Genomic DNA, 16355 nt, shown 5'->3' on the forward strand with positions numbered 1-16355 from the left:
TGGGGTTTTGTAGTAGGGGAGTGATATGATTTAGCTCTGTCCCCATTCAAATCTCATGTTGAACTGTGATCCCGAGTGTTGGAGGTGGGGCCTGGTGGGAGATGGCTGAACCATAGGGGCAGATTTCTCCCTTGCTGTTCTTTTGATAGTGAGTGAGTTCTCATAAGATCTGGTGGTTTAAAAGTGTGTATCATTTTTCCCTTCGCTCTCTCTCTCCTGTCAGCATGTGAAGATGTGCCTGTTTCCCCTTTGCCTTCTGCCATGATTGTAAGTTTCCTGAGGCCTCCCCAGCCATGCCTTCTGTACATCCTGTAAAACTGTGAGTCAATTAAACCTCTTTTCTCCATAAATTACCCAGTCTCAGGTATGTCTTTATAGCAGTGTGAGAACAGACTAACACATAGAGAGAGATCGGGGACAACTCAACGTGATGAAATTCTACTCATTCTTCAAGACCTATGTCCTTAAAGTTTTCCCAAGCCCTCAACTCCAGTGATAATTCATCACACCGTCCTCCAGCTTCTTTGTGCTTTGCTCATGCTTCTCTTGTGCCAGCCCATGTGTGAATTCATCTTTAAAAAATATTTTTAAAATATTCCTTCCAAATTTCATATTTTAAAGTCCTAACTCCCAGCACCTCCAAATGCAAATATTTGGAGATAGGGTCTTTAAAAGGTAATTAAGTTAAATAAGCTAGGTAGGGTGGGCCCTAATCCAATACGACAGGTGCTCTCATAAGAGGAGATTAGGACACAGACACATACTGAGGGAAGGCAATATAAAGACATAGGATAAGATGGCCATCTACAAACCAAGGAAAGAGGCCTCAGAAGGAATCATTGCTGCCAACACCTTGATCTTGAACTTTTGCCTCCAGAACTACAAATATATAAATTTGTGTTGTTTAAGCTGCCTAGTCTGTGGTACTTTGTTATGGCAGCCCTCACAAACTAATACACCATGTTATAGATATGTGACATTTAAGAGATGACTTTGGACCTGCTGTTTTGTAACTGTGCCTTTGCACCTTTACACATTTTCTTCTACCTGGAATGACTTTCTCCTTTGCCTAGAGAACTCCTAACCACTCCCCGCAAACACAATCCAGGTGTCACATTCTCTAGAAAGCCTGCCTTGAACACTTTGGCTAGAAAGAATGACTCTTTCTTCTGTCCTCTGCTTGTGCATAGTACAGACATCTACCACAACAGCACAAAGAGTGTAGTAGTCCCTCCTAGACTTCGAGTTCCCTGGGTCTTCCAGGGACTGTGCCTTGTGTGTCTCTGCATCTGCAGCACCCATGATAATGCCTGACACAAACCAGACACTCAACAACAGACGCTCAACAACATAGACCCATTCCCTCTTCCCTTAGGGCCAGATGTGTTTTGGAAATCAGAATTTTTCCAACTCTATACAGGTATATTCAGAAACTCATGGGGTCTATGACAGCACTTTAATAATCAAAATGCAACATTTTAGGAAAACAGCAGTATTCACATTAAGCTTTGCTAACAAATAAATTTGTGTTAAACTTACAAAGGACTTTTGGGATTTTGAAAGTACAGATAAAGGACAGTGATCTCTTAATGCTCTAGAGTCAGTCCTGCAATCACCCTTGTTCTGAAAGTGCAAATTTGTTTCAACGTGATTGGCATATGTTATCTCACCCTGTGAGAAACAGTAGGTCAGGAGTGTCCAGTCTTTTGTTTTCTCTGGGCCACACTGGAAGAAGAACTGTCTTGGGCCACACATAAAATACACTAACACTAACGATAGCTATAAAAATAAATCACAAAAAAATCTTACAATGTTTTAAGAAAGTTTATGACTTTATGTGGGGCTGGCTGCATTCAAAGTCATTCTGGGCTGCATGTGGCCTCCAGGCCACAGGTTGGACAAGTTTACACTAGGAGAATGTAGAAAACTGCACCCAGCTGAACTGAAGTGTGTAGAAATAAGACAAAACACATACATACATAACCCCAAATATCTTCTGGATACTTCAGATCACTAAGGTATCCAGTGATTATGAAATATGCCTATGCCCATCAACATGCAGTGTTACAGGTTTCTGTCCGATTTCAGATGACTCTTCTTCCATCACCGCACAAATTGCAACCCTTCCAACATCCAAGTCCACAGGCAAATTTCAGGACTTTTTCAAGGCAAAGTGTCATATTTATTGTACTGACATATTTCTTAACCATCTGACATGTACAAAACTGAGCTACATTTTTCATTAGGTTCCTATCCTTTTTAGTATGTGACTTTTTTTAGTACGGTGACTCTTTTGGGTATAATGCTACATTCCCCATTTCCCCATAAGCCCTGTAGTTTTCATTTCATGATTTTGCAAAGTATGTGGATTTTTAGCAATGCATATATGGCTTTATAGCAGAGCTGACTATATGCGCCTAAATAGAATCTCCTGAAATAGGTTTGTACTTACCTAGGTCTAGGCAAGGACTTATCAATAAAAATAACAACTCTTTGGCTGTTTATTATCCTCTCCTTCCCCATCTCTCAAAACCATATCAATTTTTAATTTTTCTAGTTTTATTCCGCTCTGTTAGAACCTCCTTTTACATATGTTTCATAATTCACAGGAGAAATAAAATAACGTTTAGAAACAGTAACAGGGGGCCAGGTGTGGTGGCTCATGTTTGTAATCCTAGCACTTTGGGAGGCTGAGGTGGGCAGATCACTTGAGGTCAGGAGTTTGAGACCAGCCTCGCCAATATGGTAAAACCCCATTTCTATAAAAATACAAAAATTAGCTGGATGTGGTGGTGGGCACCTGTAATCCAAGCTACTCGGGAGGCTGAGGCAGGAGAGTCACTTGAACCTAGGAGGCAGAGGTTGCCGAGATTGCACTATTGCACTCCAGCCTGGGTGACAGAGAGTGACTCCGTCTCAAAAATAAAAATAAAAAAAAAAGAAGCAGTAACAGAGGCGGAGATATTTTTAATGTGAAGCCTCAGTGTTTGGCGACATTTCTCCCACATGCTAGAAGATGTGTGGGTTGTGTTTCCTTCCACTGCCGGTTTCCGCCACCGCTTGAGTTTCAGAGGGTGCGGTGAATCAATGACTGACTTTGGGTGGAAAATACTGGCAGGGGAGCTGCCTGCTATCTCGCCTTGCAGAATCAGTGTGGTAACAAACTACCTCAGCAAAGGATACCTTTACACGAAGGCCGAACACATTAAAATCATGTCAGTTCTACACAGAGTATTGAACACCCAACAGCTGTAGGATCACTGCTGGGCCCTGCTGGCTATGGTGATGGACAAAACAAAACTTTCAAGGACATCTGAGGGATTTCAGAGAAACAGAACCAGCAGGAGGTAGAGAGGGAGAGAGGGATGGATGGATGGATGCATGGATGGATGGATGGATAGATAGAGAGATAGATAGACAGAAAGACAGACAGACAGATGATAAACTGCAAGGAGCTGGCTCATACTAAGGCCTGGCTAAGCAAGTCTGAAATCCATAGGGCAAAATTATCAGGAAGAATAGGCTGGATTCACAGCCATGAACTGAAGCTGCTGTCCGAAGGCAGAATGTATTTTCTCAGGAAAGCTTCTGCTCTGCTTTTAAAACCTTTCAATGTATTGAATCAGGCCCACCCAGATGATCTCAAGTAATCTCCCTTACTTAAAGTCAACTGATTGTGGACTTTCATTACACCTATAAAATACATTCACAAGAGCTCAATTAAACAACATTACAGTTTCATTAAATAACTGGGGACTATATCCCAGCCAAGTTGACATATCGAAAAGATCATCACACTCCACCCTTTGTCAACTTGGCATCCATACACATGTCCTTAAACAATACTTAATCTCCAAGTTTTTAATAAAGTCAATAAGAAAGTTATCCTTTCACCAACATGATACAAGTATCCCACCTACATCTGAAATCACACTAACCCATTCCCCCAGAAGAGGATGCAAAGTCCTTGGGTGGCGTTCACACTTCTCTGATATTTTGCAACTTAAACACTGCGAGAGAAAGTTAACTATCATTACCATATTTTATGTTAGATGATAAGTGGATAAGAGAGGGAAGAAAACAAAAATGTTTGGTTAATATATATGCAAACACATTCATAACAAAATAAGGAAGAAACACTCATAACTATCAGAGTCCTTGCTTCTGCAACCAGTCATGTGGTCATGGCAGATCCTTATAGCTATTTTCCTCTGCTAACCATTCTATATTCCTTATCCCTCAGCAAAAACCTCAGTTGCTTGTGATTCTTTGCTTGGTGGGAAGCCTGAAACCTGCATCCCTGAGGAATCTGGGCCATTAGCCATCCTCAATTGGGTTCTGATTGTTATTGTTTTCCATTGCCTTTTATCACAGGACTTGGGAGTGCTAAAAGGCCCTAAGGGATCTCCTGTATTCTAGACAAGCTCTACCTCACCTCCATTGCACAGCAGCAGCTTACACTTAGAAATCAGGACCAATCACCCCAGCCTATCCAGCAACCCCCTGCTTTGCCTGTTGACTGAGAGGCAGGAGCCAAAGGGGTCGGATGACAGTCTCAGCTTCCAGTTCAATGGAATCACTGTCCCTCTCTTTGGAACCAAGTCTCTAAGGATGGAAAACAACAATTTTCGTAGTGGATCACTGGAGTGATAGTAAAGGGAGCCATTCTTGTTTCTACCCCTTGATTCCCGGACCTGTAACCAAGTACTCCATTTTTCTAAGAGAAAGAGAATGAGTTATGTTTTTAAATAACTTCTTTTCTTTTTCCTCCTTTCCCCCTGTTCCCCACCTCCTACTTTTTGCTTTAGAAATGCAGTTATAACCTTTACCTTCCCCTCACCAGTTCCCTACAGGGCAAGCTTATCTATGTGCTTGCTTAGAAGCTCTAGAATTTGAGCTCTCCCACCAGGAGATGGCCTCAAGAGACAACAGTCAATTTACAACCTGAAGTGTGCCCTCAACGGAATTCTCTCCCATCTAGAGAGGATCTCTAGGCAACAGCCGCCTTACAACCTAGTTCTGCCCACAATGGTGCCAGCTCGACCATCCGGTAGATGAAGTGAGTCATGCAGACCCCACATCAGCTTGCTCCCTCCCCTGCATGCCATTCATGTCAAGTCCCACTTTAAAAGCCCCTGCTTTTTGCCCCAAAAGGGAAGCAGTACCCTTTAAGGCAGGAGCTTGTACCTCTTCCTGTAAGCTAAGCTTTGGAATAAATTCACTTTCTTTATACCAGACTCGCTCTTGTTAATTGAACTCTGCAAGTGGTGAGTGACTGAATCTGTATTTTAGTTGCAGACCCATGAATCCTGACTATGAGAGAAAGAGTGCCATATACTGGGTTCAGACTTAGAGCATATATGGTTGGGTAATATTTTGGTGAACATTACATGGGACACAAATATCTTAAAATCTTTGCCCATTCAGAGAGATGTATCCACATACCTCTTCCCAAAGACCTTTCTGTCACAATTTTCCAATTGTATTCCTTCCAAATCTCTGACTGCCCAGTCTATGAATTGGTATGGACCTGTACCTCTGGCCATTTTACCTTCCAAGCAAGATGAACAATCAGATGCACTGCTCAAAGCTCTACCCACTGGGGGGATTTCCCTTCACCACTGTCCTGCAGGGCTGTCCCAGAATGGGGCTACAGCATTATCACTTTTGGGTGGTGCCTGCATTATTGTGCAGAACCAACTTTAAACAGGCCTGAGTTTTCTCTCCCTCAGTCAACTAGACACAGGGAACTCCCACAAGGCCTGCAAACCAAAACGTATCTGAGACAAGTCTCAATCAATTTAGAAGTTTATTTTGCCAAGGTTAAGAACATGCTCATGACAAAGCCTCAGGAGGTGCTGAGAACATGTGCCCAAGCTAGTTGAGTTACAGCTTGATTTTATACACTTTAGAAGCTACAAGCAGACATCAATCAATACATTAAAAGTACACATTGGTTTGGTCTGGAAAGGCAGACAACTCAAAGTGGGGAGGCACCTTCAGGTCATAGGTGGATTCAAAGATTTTCTGACAGGCAATTGGTTGAAAGAGTTAAGTTATCATCTAAAGTCTTGGAATCAACAGAAAGGAATGGCTGGGTTAAGATAAGGAGTTGTAGAGGCTAAGTTTCTTCTTATGCAGATGAAGCCTCCTCGTAGACTAGATGGTAAATGTTTCTTTTCTTTTCTTTTCTTTTTTTTGAGACAGAGTCTCACTCTGTCGCCAGGCTGATCAATCGTGCGATCTAGGCTCACTGCAACCTCCGCCTCCTAGGTTCAAGCAGTTCTCACGCCTCAGCCTCCCAAGTAGCTGGGACTACAGGTGCATGCTACCATGCCCAGCTAATGTTTGTATTTTAAGTAGAGACAGAGTTTCACCATGTTGGCCAAGATGGTCTCGATCTCTTGATCTCATGATCCGCCTGCGCTGGCCTCCCAAAGTGCTGGGATTACAGGCATGAGCTACCATGCCTGGCCAATGTTTCTTATCAGACTTAAAAAGGCACCAGACTCTCAGTTAATCTCTCCTGAATCAGAAAAAGACCTGGAAGGTGAAGGAGAACCTCTACAGAATGTAGATTTCCCCCACAAGAGACAGTTTTGCAGGACTTTGCACTTTATGAATGTGGTAGCACAATCACAGCTTACTGCAGCCTTGACCTCCCGAGCTCAAGCAATCCTCCCACCTCATCCTCTGGAGTAGCTGGGACGACAGGTGTGTGCCACCAAGCCCAGCTAATTTTTTTTTTTTTTTGTAGAGACAAGGTCTCATTATGCTGCCCAGGCTGGTCTCAAACTCTTGGGTGCAAGCAATCCTCCTGCCTCAGCCTCACAAAGTGCTAGGACTACAGGTGTTAGCCACTGCACCCAGTCTGCAGGGCCATTAAAAAAATCCATCAAGGCTGGGCACGGTGGCTCATGCCTGTAATCCCAGCACTTTGGGAGGCCAAGGCAGGTGGATCACCTGAGTTCAGGAGTTTGAGATCAACCTGGCCGGTATGGTAAAACCTCATTTCTACTAAAAATACAAAAATTAGCCAGGTGTGGTGGTGGGCACCTATAATCCCAGCTACTTGGGGGGCTGAAACCTGAGAACTGCTTGAACCCAGGAGGTGGAGGTTGCAGTGAGCTGAGATCACACCACTGCACTCCAGACTGGATGACAGAGTAAGACTCCATCTCAAAAAAAAAAAAAAAAAGAACATCAAAATATACTACAGGGTAAAACACTTCCATTTCTTTCAAAGCCCGCTATCTGTTATTTTGTAATGTATCTTATTGCCTCAAAGAGTCTGTTCCATTAGTCTTAAGATCTCTGTTTTAACGTTAACGCTGGTCAGTTGTGCCTGAATTCCAAAGGGAGAAGGGTATAATGAGGTATGACTGCACCCCCCTCCCTTCCCATAATGATCTGAACTAGTTTTTCAGTTTTACTTTGGAATGCCCTTGGCCAAGAAGGGGTCCATTCAATCTGTTGGGGGACTTAGAATTTTATTTTTGGTCTACATTCCACAGATATGGGTTGAGAGAAAGAAGGTAATGTAGCAAGAATGAGGACCATGGACATTTGGGCCACTTCCTGTTCAGCTTAAATGTGCCCTCAGGGCCTGCTCAAGCCAGATCTCACGTAGACACCACTCCCATTTGATGGTGGAGTACTGCTGTGCATTCCTAACTTTATGGCGTAGTGGGTCAGACAATGCCCAGTTCAGAGTAGGCAGCTCAGGCTTCATGGACACTTGGTGGCCCATGGTTAAGCATTCAGTCTCTATTAATATTCATAACTGGGCCAAAGTTGTTCCTTAAAAGGAGAGTAGTTGTATTAGTTCATTTTCATGTTGCTGATAAGGACATACCCGAGACTGGGCAATTTACAAAAGAAAGAGGCTTAATGGACTCACAGTTCCATGGGGCTGGGGAGGCCTCACAATCATGGCAAAAGGTGAAAGGCACATCTCACATGGTGGCAGACAAGAGAAGAGAGCTTGTGCAGGGAAACTCCCCTTTATAAAACCATCTGATCTCTTGAGACTTATTTACTATCACAAGAACAGCACGGGAAACACCCGCCCCCGTGATTCAATTATCTTCCAATGGGTCCCTCCCACAACATGTCGGAAATATGGGTGCTACAATTCAAGATGAGATTTGGGTACGGACACAGTCAAACTCTATCAGTAGTTATCTAGAGAGAATGGCAGAGTTTTGCTCCAAAATTCTAAGTGTGTGAGCTGTGAATCCTATGGGGGCCAGCCAAGTACTCCAAACAGCATCCCTATGAGCCAGGACCCTTCAAGCAACATTGGATTTGCTGGGTCATAGGGCCCAAATGGCAGAGCAACTTGAACAGGAGTCTGGACCTGCTGCAGAACATTCTCTTGTCCTGGTCCCTATTCAAAATAAGCAGTTTTTGGGTTACAAGGTAAATGGGCCAAAGTAACAAACACAAATCAGAAATATGTTGCCTCCAAAATCCAAAGAAAAGCCACCAGACACAATGCTTTTTTTCTGATTAAAAGGAGAGGTCATATGCAACAACTTATCTTTCACCTTAGAAGGGACATCTCAACATGCCTCACAGCCCTAGACCCCTAGAAATTTCACTGACATGGATAGCCCATAAAATTTAGCGGGATTTCTTTCTCATCTTTTGGCCAGTACAGGTCTTACCAATACGTAATTGCTACTTTCGGCTCAGCAGGTCCAGGCATCATGTTTGCAAGTTTGTGGCCTCTGTGATGTTATTGCAGTGTTACTGATTTCTTTTAAAAACAAGCTAACTGATTTTTTTTTTAAAAGAGTCAGTGTCTCCATTTGGTACTCTTTCAACCATGAACTGTTAAAAATTTCAAGGTTTCTGTGTCTTTACATTAGTGCCTTCATTAAATTGAGAGCAGAATGGTGCTGATAAACCAGAAATGAGCCCTGAAGAAAAGAGTGTTTATTGAGGATTGCTGAGAAAAGGACATTTAGTAACTGTTGTGGCTATCACTGGTTTAACTGCAAATGGGCTAATCAGTTAGACAGCTAGAAATCATGAGAAAAATTGTAGTAATTATTGATAATACAGAGAGTCAATACAGGTTAATTAAATAACTATTTAGTCATAGATTTCAAAATGATTTGATTGGCCAATTTTTAATTTTTTTTTTGAGATGGAGTCTTGCTCTGTCACTTAGGCTGGAGTGCAGTGGCATAATCTTGGCTCACTGCAACCTCCACCTCCTGGGTTCAAGTGATTCGCCTGCCCCAGGCTCCCGAGTAGCTGGGACTACAGGTGCCTGCCACTACTCCCAGCTAATTTTTTTTTTTTTTTGTATTTTTAGTAGAGATGGGGTTTCACCATGTTGGCCAGGCTCATCTCAAACTCCTGATCTCATGATCCACCCACCTCAGCCTCCCAAAGTGCTGGGATTATAGGCGTGAGCCACTGCGGCCAGTTGATCTTTTTTTTTTTTTTTTAAAGCTAGGGGCAGGTTCAGTAATAGTTCCTGCTGGATAAAAGGTGAGTTTGAAGTCAAATTCTCAAACCATGCTGGAGTATGTAAAAGCTCTTAGAGATGTAGGGCAGAAGTCACTAGTTCTACTATGTGAGTATCAGTTCTTGATAAGTTTAGCAGAGGTTCTAGATGGTGTCAGTGGGAACTGGGCCAGGGTCAAAGTGATACTAACCTTCCCTGGACCCATTGCAAAGTGCTTGATTGCTTATTGAATAGATGAGATCCATTAAGTACAAACCCAAGAGGTAGCAGAATGAAAACTTTAGTGTTCAGATGGTTGAGGAAAAGAATAAGAAGTCGCCTTGTCCTCCGTGCCGATCTGTGAATAGTGCTACACTGATATGATTCCTGAGAACAGGAAAAAAAAAAAAAAAACCCACAAAACTCTGCTTTAAAGGATTTGTAATGAAATTCTATAGTCTGTCTCAGGATTCCAGACTGGGTGGGACAGTCCTGTCTGGCTATTCTTCCTTGATCCTAGACTTACTCCGTTGCACTGACACAGTTTATGTCTTTTGGCTTCTTATTCTGCTCTCATTGGAGAGCACTACATGCGGATGAAACAGCCCTGTGACAATCACTGTCCTCTGACCACATTCCTCTTTCCCGGACTAAATCTTAGACAACAGCTCAGACCAGTAATAGATTCCCGCTGGCATGGTCCTATTCCAGGGAGACAAAAGAGATGCAATTGCTACATGTTCTGCAGAATCTTTCAATTAACTCATGCACCAGATACTGGTGGAACAGATGACCTTCCAATTCTGAGATTCAAAGGGTCAATGATTGAAGTTTCCACCCATATCTTGGATGTGTTGCCTCTTTGAATAGTGACCACTAACTCATGTGACGTAGGAGTAAAGGAAAAAAATCCAGAGCTGTCTTTTGTCCTTTTATGGTTGGGAACTGCTTTTGTGATATAATCTGGGCCCTATGGTGACAGGTGACTTAGGAATGCATGTGTTAGCTACGCAACCCTTCACTGTCCGAAGTCCTCAAAGACAGTCACAGGAGCCCCACAGCTGGCATCAGGAAATCTCATGAAATCTCCTGAAGCACACACATTATGGTTCAAATTTCTATGACCTAAATGCAGCAGCCCCTTTGGGCAACTATTGCTGTGTTTTTGGTTTTGCTTTGTTGTTTTGCTTTTTGCTTTTAACATCACTGAGTCCATGAACAGTGGCTCAAATGATGACATTTTTGTGTACTATTTCTTAGCAATGAGGAGAAATCCTTTTTACTTGAAGGGACCGTGAGGAGTGGGGAAACAAGCCCTGGAGTCTTAAAAAGATCTTGGCTTGGCCACCTGGGCCATTTTCTAGCTTCTTAGGACCTCAGTTCCTACATCTGCAAAATGAGGTGACTGAACTATCGAGGGTCCCTCCTAGATATAAATTCTATGAACTGTTTCTTTAAAAAACTAAGAAAGTTTAGAACATATCTGGCTCATAAAACTTATAACTTTATCAATTACCTATTAATTACATGCATTATGTTTTTTCCATTCCTGGTTTGTTCGCCAACTTTTGCTAGTGGTGTTATTGCTGTGGCTTATTTTGCAAAATAAATGACCTTCAGGGCCTGGGAGAGGCCAGAGTATGGTCTGTAAGTTGCTAAAAGACAGCCAAGTTGTTTCATGTCTCCTCTTTATGTCAGGATGCAGGTCTCTACTCCTAGGGAAGAACATGCTCATGGAGAACGAATAGGTCACAGTCCTATAATACGAATCCCCAGGCCCTGTCATCCCACTGCTACCCTGGGGTCAGGCCCAGTGAGGTTTTCTGAGAAGAGTGACTAACATGTGAACCTCAAATCTGCACAGAATATGTGAACCTGCCTTCAGACACACTTCTAAGACATCAGGAAATTACATGAACCACTCAGGGTTCCTTTTAAGTCCTGAGGTTCTACTCTTAGGGGCAAAGTCACGCCTCAGACAGCCTTGGAATTATGAGCCAATGATACGAAGAGACAGCTTCAGTCACCAACCAATTCTGCCCCAGTATATCCAGACTGTGCTAACCTGTGTTTGTCTGTTTGCTTTTCTTGGTGTCGTGTGTATTGAGGAATATGCACTCTGCCTGGACTCCTGCTCCAATAATCCTGTAACTTTATATCCTGCATGCTAAACTCAGCCTATCTATGGATCACCAGTGCTATTCAACGCTACCTTCACAAGACCCCTGTTTCCATTCTATTTGGTGCAGATCTGGGACTATGGCTAGCCAATGCGTATTGACTGCAGTCCTACAGTCAATACTATAGCCTTGAGCTGGCACTGGCACAGCACAGAAATTCTTGAATTCCTGATGCCAGTGAACCCACAGAAAGTTAGGAGAGTATGCTGCTTTTCACAATTCACAGTTTTCCTAATTCTGGCCTCCTGGGGGAAGTTGAAGCCTGTTAGGGGGAAAAAAAATGCCTGGTAGCAGCTGATGGAGTTATCTCTACCTAGGCGTTCAAATAGTTGGGTGGTGTTAGAGATGGTTGTGCCGGTGGTGTGTGTGTGTATTGGGAGTGAACTGAAAGAGTGTGTAAAGTTTTTCCTTGAGGGTATGTAAAGCCCAGATAAGTAAGGTAGTTTTTTGGACTAAGAGGAATCTTAAGGCCAGTGTTCTTCAAATAGTGGGTGATAGATAGCCCATTTAGTGAACCTTGCAATCAATTTAGTGGGTCATGACCAAAATTGCTTAATAACACTAAGTATAATAGAAAAGAAGAGAATAGAGTAAAATACAACATAATGTTGGTACTACTTCTTGATAATTCTGTTTGCAGTTTATATGCATATGTATACAAAACTTTATACATACACATGTTCTGATATAAAACATATTTCTTGCTCTGGATCAAGTAAAAAACATTTCAGAAATACTGATCAAGAAAAATGGCCACATTTCCCAGTAAGTTAGGCATTTAGATGCAAGAGTCAACAACTATTTATCTACACTCCATTGCATATGTGGCAGTCACTCTGCCTAAATGAAGCAAAAGCATTGTGTGCAAAAACAAGCTGAGAGCTGCCAGAGCGATTAAATAAGCTCTCTGACATTGCCAAAGCCAGAGCTGATGTTCACACTGCTGAGATCTCAACTTTGGCTTTGATCATTTTGCTTCTCAAGTACCAAAACTCTACCAGAGTTTCACAAAATCTTCCACTTCTCAATTAAGGAAAAAAGAACGCCTTATTAAACATGAGCCTTAGCGGTCACTGAACTTGGTTTTGAGCATAACCTAAATACTCATAATTTGGGGTGGAACTTTAAGAAAGTATTACGCTTTATTTTTCATATCTGCTTCACTTTCAACATAAAATTCCGGCCTGGGCTAAAGGAAATAAAATCTGCACACACCGGACACATCTCTGCTGAATCGCATCACCTGATATTTTTCGAATGCCTTTCAAATATCAATTTCAAGGAGGTGGAAGTGACAGTGAAGTCACTATTTGATTTCTACGTGAGATCAGAGAAGTTAAGCTAACTGAACAAGGTTAGATGCTAAATGAGTGAAGAAACCAGGCCTCTCGACTCTGAGCCTGATGTCTAGACACTTGACCAGGCAGGCGCTGAGACCAGAAGACTCAGGCGGTCAAGGCACACTGTATTCCTCTCTATCAGTTTTTCAGGGCTTCCCTTCCCAGACCAAATATCCAAAGTATTTATATGCCACCAGGGCGTTAAGTAAAAGATGGAAGAAGACTATTCTGGAACCATTAAATGGAAGCACTATATTATGCTCCTTCATACATCACGTGGGAAATTCCAGAACTTGTTACTAACTGCAGGCAGCTGTGCAGGATGAAGACATGAATGGATTCAAGGAATCTTTAGACACGTGCATCAAGGAAAAAATCCCAGTGGTTACTGAGGACAGTTAGCGCTATTTTGAAATATGCTTTAATTAAATGAAGTTGGTTGCAAGGGGAACGAATACTATTTTTTCCATAGATAGTAACATTAGTGAACTGTATTAAACTTTGGCCATGTGCCAGGCTTAAAGTTTCACATGTAACACCTCACAACCACTCTGTGAGGTATTCTTTTCCATGTTTTATAGATAGAAAATGAAAGCTCAGAGAAGTGAAGTGATTTGCCCATTGTTACACAGTTAATCCCTGGCAGTGCTAAGACTCAGACCAAGTCTGTCTAATTCCAAGTACCATGCTCTTAATCATTTTGCTGCATTTCAAAAGTGTGTCTTGGGGACACTACTAGATTGAGAGCTCATTCTTTGCAAGGTGTTTGAGTTCTGGAGGTAGACATTGGTTCTGAGTCTCAATTTTCTTACCAGCTAGGAGACTTTGGGCAAGTTCCATAATCTGTTAAGTTTCTGCTCTCTTGTTTGTAAAATAGGAGTGATAATAATGCCCAGCTTATTGACTTGTAAGGAATAAATTAGATATGGTATACAAAGCACCTAGCAGAATGTCCAGCAAAAACATTAGCTATTATATTGCTAGCTAGTATTAAGAAATGTTTTATTAGATACCAATGATGGAACAAGAGAAAAAAGGACATTTTTAAAATTAATGAATGGGTATGTTTTGACCATTATATGGCATTTCTTACTTATTATCAAAACAGAGAAAAGGAATTAGGAAGAGGAAAAGAAGGGAAAGGAGAATAGTGGGATATAGAGAATCAAAATGTGAGAAAGAAAAAGGTAAAGAAGTAAAAGAATACTAGGAAGTACATAATGAGAAGGAACGTTAAAGAGCTTTAGATATTTTACAGGGCAATTCAGATTTACTTTGAAGATGGAATAAGGTTTCTTTATCTTGTTTTACCCAAATCCCAGGACATATTAGATCTCACTGGCATATGGCGGTATTCTGGATAGTGAGAAAACAATGTTAACTCTCCTGCAAGTTGCCTACAATTCTGGACAAACACATAAACTAGTAGTAATGTTTGTAATAAATCAGATGCAAAGGCAGTAACGGGCACACATACAATTTTAAATTACAGTTCAAAGAACCAGGAGACAAGGAATTTTCCTTTTTTCTAAGATGGCCAGAAACCAAACTATTTCCTAATAATGGCACAGATCTCAGCAGATGGGTGCAAGGCTCTGGGGTAAAGAGCAAATAGGCTCAGGGAGGCATCTCCCTTTCTCCAAAATACTCCAAGGGGTCTCTGTGGAGATGGAGGCTTTCATAGTCTCTGAAAGATAACTGCCAAGGCAGGTGTTTGGTATTCTGGTAAGATTTATTGCCTGTAAATAATGCATTGAGCCTTGATGGCATCTTAATTTTTAAAAATCGATGCCTATGACCTGCCTCATTATGATGGGAGCAAAGTAGGCACTTAATAAATACTTAGCTGGCTGAGTTTTAGTTCTAGCTCATCAAAAGTGAGCAGATTAATTACTAAAACCTTTAAAACACAGAGTCTTCCAGGTATGAGCAACACCAGGTTCCTCAAATGTGCATTTTTCCGTAGTAAGATGTCAGCTCCGACTCAGGACAAATTATTTTGAGAAATAGTTTCTAACCACTTGAATGAAGGAAGCTCTCTGAAAACAAATCGCACTGTGCTGTTCTCCGCGATGCTCCTGATTCTTCAGTGGGAAACAAATAATGCTGCTAGTTTGTAAGAAGAGCCTGTATTGGAACGATAAGCTGAGTATTCTCTAGGGGGATCCCACAGCCCCCCACTGGAAAGATTCATTCCACATTCTGGTGCTGCTGTGATGTTTTGTTCATTTCCTTGGGTATACCATACAGAATCCTCAGCCTCGTAGAATTCACTCTCCCATGTTATTTATCTTGATAAAATACTGTGGAGTACTGTAAGTATGAGGCATCCCATGCAAAGTCCACTCCCAGGCTTCACAATAGGATTCTCTCTCTCTCTCTCTCTCTTTTTTCCTTTAAGATGGAGTCTCACTCTGTTGCCCAAGCTAGAGTACAGTGGTGCAATCCTGGCTCACTGCAACCTCCCCCTCCCGGATTCATGTGATTCTCCTGCCTCAGCCTCCTGAGTAGCTGAGATTACAGGCACACACCAACACGCCTGGCTAATTTTTGTATTTTTAGTAGAGACGGGGTTTTGCCCTGCTGGCCAGGCTGGTCTTGAACTCCTGACCTCAGGTGATCCACCTGCCTCAGCCTCCCAAAGCGCTGGGATTATGGGCATAAGCCACCGTGCCCAGTTCACAACAGGATTCTCTAGGTGAGTTTTTCTTTCCTACTTATCAATTGGAAGGCTGCCAACTACTGGAGGAGAGGAAGGCAGAGATCCTTTATGTAATTCTGAAAGCCAAAATGGTCTTTTCTTTAGATTCCTGAGCTACTATCAGCTGCCACTCAACCACTGCCAAATCACAGCTGGAAAAGTAGCTAATATATCATCAATTACTCCTAACAGAAGAAATAAAGCCAGGGCAAGAAAAGACTATCATGAGAATACTGCTTCACCATGTAGGAGTGATCTAGTAAGACAGACTCAAGAGCTTCAAAAGATACAGTCCACGCCTGGGCCCCAACTCTTAGCTTATATGGCAGAAGGAGAGGTTGTAGTGTGCAAAAGGGTCTCATGTCACAGTGGGTTTTAGCCTTGCTTCTCCCACAACCCCATGACAGAGGATGATCACAGAGCTCAAAGCTTATTTGCAACTCCCTTGTCCTAGCAATATCACAACTCTTTCTCTCACATTCAACAAAGCTTATAAAAGTGCAGGAGAGAATGACTTGCAAAGGGCCAACTACGAATATATTCGAACTTTTTTGAGTATCTAAGTACTAATGCCAGTACCCAAGCACTGATTCTTAGTACTAGCCATACCAGTACTAGCACTAATACCAGTACCTAAGTACAACTAACAATAACAATGTTGGGGAATTCACTGT

At 42.2% G+C, this 16355-nt stretch overlaps 1 protein-coding gene across 1 annotated transcript in view; it reads right to left on the reverse strand.

Annotated features, from left to right (window-relative positions):
* Positions 1–16355, reverse strand: part of KIAA1211 (KIAA1211 ortholog) — a 157141-nt gene that overhangs the window by 64840 nt on the left and 75946 nt on the right. The window lies entirely within an intron of this gene.

The sequence above is a fragment of the Theropithecus gelada genome, chromosome 5 (genome assembly GCF_003255815.1).
Source record: "Theropithecus gelada isolate Dixy chromosome 5, Tgel_1.0, whole genome shotgun sequence".
NCBI classification, from domain to species: domain Eukaryota; kingdom Metazoa; phylum Chordata; class Mammalia; order Primates; family Cercopithecidae; genus Theropithecus; species Theropithecus gelada.